This window comes from Nuphar pumila, chromosome 15 (genome assembly GCF_984573655.1).
Source record: "Nuphar pumila chromosome 15, dmNupPumi1.hap1.1, whole genome shotgun sequence".
In the NCBI taxonomy this organism is placed as follows: domain Eukaryota; kingdom Viridiplantae; phylum Streptophyta; class Magnoliopsida; order Nymphaeales; family Nymphaeaceae; genus Nuphar; species Nuphar pumila.
This window is the reverse complement of record NC_143263.1, coordinates 5,658,659-5,665,675: the sequence shown is the minus strand read 5'-3', so window position 1 is coordinate 5,665,675 and position 7,017 is coordinate 5,658,659.

Genomic DNA, 7,017 nt, shown 5'->3' with positions numbered 1-7,017 from the left:
TTATAAAACATAATTACACATGTTTTTGCTTAATCCTAACCTGTAGATGATGCATTCACTATTGCATGTTTCCTAAAAACTATATTTTGGTTCGAACCCATCTGACGAGTAATTTTGATTTCTATTTTACTGAGTTTTGGTTACATTTAAACGGCTGTTGATTTTGACTGCTCCAAATGCATATCTAAACATGAAATGTTCCTAACCTAAGACAAGTTTTCTGCTAAGTAACAAATAAAGAATAAATCGATGAGTTATGATTAATTAAGCAAACATCTGAAACCTTCATTTAAAGCTGTTTAGGAGATAAAATTATTTAGGAGCTACTCATATATATATATATATATATATATATATATATATATATATATATATAGAGAGAGAGAGAGAGAGAGAGAGGATCAACATTAATACTCATGAAGATCAACAAAATGTTGAACAACTACAGACAGCTAGCAACAAACATATTAAGCTCCATTTTCCCTGTTCTGCCCCCACAGTTTGAAGTGTTTTATGATAGATCTGAACCATTAGATGTGTTTAGCATGCTAAATTTAGTGAGAATCGACTCTTGAATCATACCTTTTGACGAAAAAATGTATTTTTATGAGCCGAGAAAAATTGATGCCTTGAAAAACCTGTATACGGGTCAGATTTTGGTGAACCAAAAGCCAGTTTCCACTAAACAGAACCTATATATCACATCTATGGTGTTAGCAGGGCCGGCTGGCCTCTTTGAGATTTGAGGTCACCGCTTAGAGCCTCATATCTTGAAGGGGCCTCCATTATAAGTATTGGGTCGGGGCACCCTGACCCAGAAAATGTCCCGACCCAAAGTGGCCTCCATTGGAGGTATCCCTTACCCATTGGAGGTATCAACGGCAGGTGGGATTTACACTGCGATATTCAGATGGGAAATTTTTATTTGCTAGTTGGAGGAATGGTAACATTTTTACATATAAAAAAGAGTGGGACTGGTGGACGGAGATACTGCCTTCTAGCATTATTATTGCCTCTTCTCGTAGGGACTTGGTTTCTTTCACATTCGTGTTGAGGTCAGAGGGCATCCTGGCTTGGTTAGTGAATCAGCGTTACACTGCTTGTATGGTTTCAGTAGATTCAGAGTAAACTGGGTTTAAAAAATGGATGATACTTTACCTCGTGATCAGCTAGCATAGTTGGGATGTTCTCAGTCAGATGCAGACTTGAAAAGATGAACCCCTTGATCCGGTACCTGATATACATGATTTGTAATCAAACAACCTTTTGTTGCTCTTGTATATCAGATGTACCGGTTGTGTAAATAGTTATAGTATATTTTTTGTTGGGTTTATATGAGAAATGTGGGATGTTTCCATAATCTCCATATGCTGGTTTTTACTGTTGCCCTCTGAGCACCATACTCATTTTCCTCGGTTGTGATTTTCAAATGGAGTGACGTTCTTGTGATTATGGGTATAATCGCTTCTCATATTTTACTATCAGATTTATTCTGCTTGTTGGTTGTATTTTTTAAGAGGTGGGGGGAGTGGGTGTGCTATAATTCCATTTGGAGTAAAAGATCATCGCAAGTTTTGTCATTTTTCTTCTATTATTGAATATCATATTTGTGGGAGGAAGAGCAAACAATTGAACTTCCCTTAAATGATATTTTCTTGCAATGGTATAAGAGTACTTTTATATGGAAAATGGTGGTTTCCGTCGCCAGCGGTTCGCTTAATAGCCTTTGATATTTCTGAAACCTTAAGCTGAACCTGCAAATATGACAAAAAGTTAGGCGCCTCTTTTGTTAATAATCCTTTCTCAGTTGGAGTCCAAAAAGGGGGACAGACGCTGCCCATGAAGATTTTGGTGACACTACAAGAAAATTGTTAATTAGCGACGGAAATTTGCGACGGATTTTTTCCGTCGCGAATTAGCGACAGATTAGCTAGAGAAACAATCTGTCGCTAATTCGCGACGGATTAGCGCGGAAACAACGTTTATCGCTAATCCGTCGCTACTTAGCGACGGATTAGCGACTGCAATTTTTTGTCGCTAATTCTTATTACAAGAACACCATTTCAGCGATGGATTTAGAGAGGGAACTCTGTCGTCGCGAATCCGTCGCTAATTAGCGACGGCTTAGCGACAGAGTATATTCCGTCGCTGTTTTGGTTTTTGATTTACGATGGCTTAGTGACGGAATTATTCCGTCGCTAAGCCGTCGCTAAATGTCGCGTAAATCCCTAATCCCATCCCTCTTTCTCTTTTTCCTGTTTCGCTGTCTTGCTCCCGCCCGCCGCCCTCTCCCTACCGTCGCCCATCGGCTCTCGCCACCGCCGCTCGCCTGCCGCCGCTCCCCGTCCACCGCTCGCCAGCCGCCGCTCGCCAGCCGCCGCTCCCCGTCCACCGCTCGCCAGCCGCCGCTCCCCTTTCCTGGCTGCGCCCTCTCCCCACTGTTGCTCCTCCATCGCCAGACTACCGTCATCCTTCGCAAACCCTGCTACCTGCGAACCATCTTCCTCAAAACCCTCTCACCTTCTCTTATCCACCCGATGCCTTCACCACCATCTTCCTTGAAACCCTCGAATACCCAAAAGGACGATCCTGTACATGATGCAAGATTGTCGGGGTTTAAGTTTTGCTCGATAGGGGTTTGAGCGACGGAGTTAGATCGTCAGGTTTCTATAGTTCTTGATCGACAGGGGTCTGAGCGATGGGGTTTGATCGATAGGTTTCGTCTGGGTACTACAACGAGCATCCAGTGTTGCCTTAGCGAGGTAAAGAATTCTGTCATCTCCCTTCCTCTTTATGTTGATTTTCGTATTTTCAATGCCTTTCAATATGGCCAGGAAAAAAAGATTCATCATGCAGGATATTGAAATTTTGAGATTTGTTGACTGTATCTGCTCATTGTTAGGTGCCTTCGAATTGTATTTGTGCTATATTTAAGATAAGTCTGCTTCTGCTACAATTCGTGTGTTTTTCACTTTAACATCACATTGCTATATCATGCAATTGTGGCATGACTATGATTTAAGCAATTTGTTTGTATCTGTTATAAGCAATCTTACAATGGGCACCCATTCCCATTGTCTTCTTCATCTTGATAGGCATCATTTCAGCCTTCACATTGTAACAGATTTGAGCACCGCATGCATATTTATTGTTTGAACTGAGGGTTTGTCCATTTTTTCTAGCACTCTAGTTTGTATCTTTGGCATTTCAGACAAGTTATCTTGGTGGTTTTAATTTCTTCAAAAGAGTGTAAAGAAAGTAGCAGTGATCATAATCATCCCTTTAAAGTTCAAGTTTTGATATTGAGAACATAATTGTCATTTGTACAGTTTGATTGAGGTCTGAGTACCAAACAACTAGATATAGATTGAATATGGTATCTGGGAGTGTACGTAGGGGGAGCATTGTGAGCTTTGAAAAATATTCATTTTAACACAGTGTTTTTTGCAGATTTCTCAACGGAACTCGCTTGTGCCCCGCCACCCGTGGTAAGTAAGTGACAAAAACACTTTATTGTTCAGTAAGTGCCCCGTGGTAAGTAAGTGCCCCGTCATCCCTTCACATGTTATTTAATTTATTGAGTGTAACACTTTATTGTTCACACACTCACTTAGTTGTTGATATCTAGGACTGCTTTGTTGGAGTTCGGAGATCATGCTGAGCATGATTTTAATGTATGAATATGGAAGTGTTCTTATTTTTAGAGTACGGAGTCCATGCTAAGCATGGTAGTAGTTAGTGGGATATTGAAGTGTGTTTGCTGCAGGTACATGTTTGACATTTGTTTGATATGAATTATTTCGATATATTGCAATGTTTGATGTGATTGTATCCATGCTTACATGTAGTTACTTTCAATTTGATTATGTCTTCCATGTAAAATTGTATACTGAAAGCATGCTTCAAATGAATGTATCGTGTCATGAATAGTTTGCACATGAAAATATTAAGTTATCAATGCATGCATCATAATTCTTGTGATTGTATGACATCATATATTGCATGATAAATTTGATATTTTTTTCATCATAGCATTCTGATGGTTCTCTTTTAACTGGTTAGGATACTATTCGTAACATCATACAACAAAATGACTGCAAACCGTGAATGGATGTACCGTAGGATAGTGGACAATGAGTTATCGTATGAATATATGGATGGTGTTGACAGTTTTATTGAATTTGCAACGGCAAGTGTCAGTACAGTAGATCCCACAGGTCGGATTAGGTGTCCCTGCAAGATTTGTAAGAATAATCGATTTGTAGAACCTCATGGCGTTAGACATCACCTATACAGGAAGGGTTTTGTGAGTGATTATCAGAACTGGACGTATCATGGAGAAGAATTTAGAAACGATTTTGATGCACGTGTGAATGTGGTGCACGATAATCCATATACGAATTTGATATTTGATGCCGCAGGAACAGAACTAGGTTCTGCTATGAGTTCTAGTGATGTAAGAACTGCCGTAGATGAAGAATCACCAAACGATGTAGCTAGTAGATTTTATGATTTACTTAGAGATGCTGATGAGCCACTTTGGAACGGTTGTGAGAGTCACACTATCTTGTCTGCAGTTCTTCAACTAATGAATTTGAAGTCCGAGTATAATTTGAGTCAATCATGTTTTGACCGTTTGTGCATGATTGTGAAGAGTATGTTGCCTAAAGATGAGAAATTGCCACAAAATTTTTATCGTGCGAAAGTTATGGTCAACGCTCAAGGTATGGGTTACAAAAATATTGATGTTTGTCCAAATCACTGTATGTTGTATTTCAAGGAGCAGGAAAACGACATATCATGCCCGTCATGTGGGCATCCTCGGTTCAAGCCAAAGACAAGAGGCAATGGTAGCACGAGATCAAAGGATGTTTCATACAAGTCGCTCTGCTACTTTCCTATCACTCCTAGATTGCAGCGATTGTATATGTCTTCAAGGACAGCTAAACACATGAGATGGCATGCAAATAAAGTTCGACACGATGAAAACAAGATCACGCATCCTGTTGACGTTGAAGCTTGGGAGCACTTTGATCGTACTCATCAGAACTTCGCAATGGAAGTGTGAAATGTTAGACTCGGTCTATGTACAGATGGATTTAATCCATTTGGGGGTAGATCAACTCCATACTCATGCTGGCCAGTATTTGTAACTCCATACAACCTTCCACCAAGCTTGTGTATGAAACGTCCAAATCTTTTCTTGTCTCTGTTGATCCCTGGTCCGACCTCACCTGACCAAAATCTTGATGTATATCTAAGGCCATTGATTGATGAATTAAAAGTACTGTGGGATGACGGTGTTACCACGTATGATGCCCACAAAAAACAAAATTTCAACATGAACTTCGCAATGCTTGATGTGAATGACTTGAATGCATTGTAATACTTGATGTGAATTATTTGAATGTATTGTATGACATATGTTATTTGTTAGAATATGGTTCGTGGAGGTTATAGTGGTCGCTCATCCAGTAGTAGCCAGGCTCAGCCTTCATCTTCACGGGCTCCTGTGATAGGTATATCATATAACTAATTGGATGCTTGATTAGTTCAAATGCGCATTCTGAGAATTTCTAATGTATTTTTTTACAGATGATGTTGCGCATGTACACGACCCACCTACACCAGTTGATCACACAAGTCAACAGCCAACACAGGAAACAGGGTCTTCTCAGGCTGGCACAAGAAGACTCATTTGAATAGTGTATATCGATAATCGACCGTAAGTATTTTGTTTTCAATTATTGCATATCTTTTAAATATTTTATATTAATATTTACTGTGTAACAATTCATGTGCAGCACGAGGTTTGAGCCACAAGAAGTAGTACGGGAGATTAGGAATTCGCTTCTTCAACATCTACTAGGACCAGTTGCTCAATGGAAAGAGTACCCAAAGGAGGTGTTAGACAGATTGTGGTCCTCATTCATGGTATATAGTTGTTTCTCATAGTTAATGTGTTTCATAGTTAATTTATTTAAGCAATGTCTACAGAATGACTGAAAATATTTGTAGGCTTCGAATCGCTTCGCAACTACGGTGGAAGAAAATGATGCAAGGAAGGTGTGGCAGAAGGTGGCTGCCAATCGATTTGCAGACATGTTGCACACTATGAAGACTGCAGCAAAAAAAGCATCTGGCGTAATAGATGATCCATTACTGTGGAAGGGCCATGGTCCTATTACTATCAGGAGAGATTACTGGGATGAAATGTGCGATAAGTGGGCGGGAGATGCATTTAGAAATCGCTCTGCGAAGGCTGCACAAAATCGATCGAAGATGCCCGAAGCCCATCTACACACAGATGGATCTAAGACATTTGGGAGCCACTTAAAGAAAATGGTAACTCATCAATATATAATATTAATTTTATAAGTATTGTTGCAAACTTGTGTACTAAATCTTTTGTCATTTAACTTCGCAGGAAGCAGAAAAAGGAGGCAGTATACCATATAAAGATATGTTTGTAGAAATACATAAACGGAAGACCACGGGAGTCTTCGTATCAGAGAAGGCGAGAATGACAACGGTATGTATTAATTCTATTAATAATCATTGCAATATATATGCAAGTTATCATAATGTTATCATTAATTATTAATGAATACTTTAAACATTATTTTGTAAGAGGCATATGAGCAACAAATGGTAGAGCGATATGGCGATGACGCTACTCAACATCCATCATTTGATCCTACAGCATGGGTGACTGCAGCAGGTGAACCCAGAAAAGGTCGTGTGTTCGGGTTTGGGAGTAATATGAACACTTCACCAGTTATTGGTTCTTCCAGTTACGGCTCACCGACTTCTTGCGCCGACATAAGCTCCAAGCAGCCGACTATTCTTTCCGGTGATGATGTACGCGAGATCATTAATGAATCACTGAATAACTACTTCCAATACACCGTCGCCCCCTTTCTCCGAAATGAGATCAAGGCCGCTGTTCAGGATAGGGGATCTTCGATTCCAGGTCCCTCTCAGGTATAATCACATATTCCATTTTTTGTCTGCCTT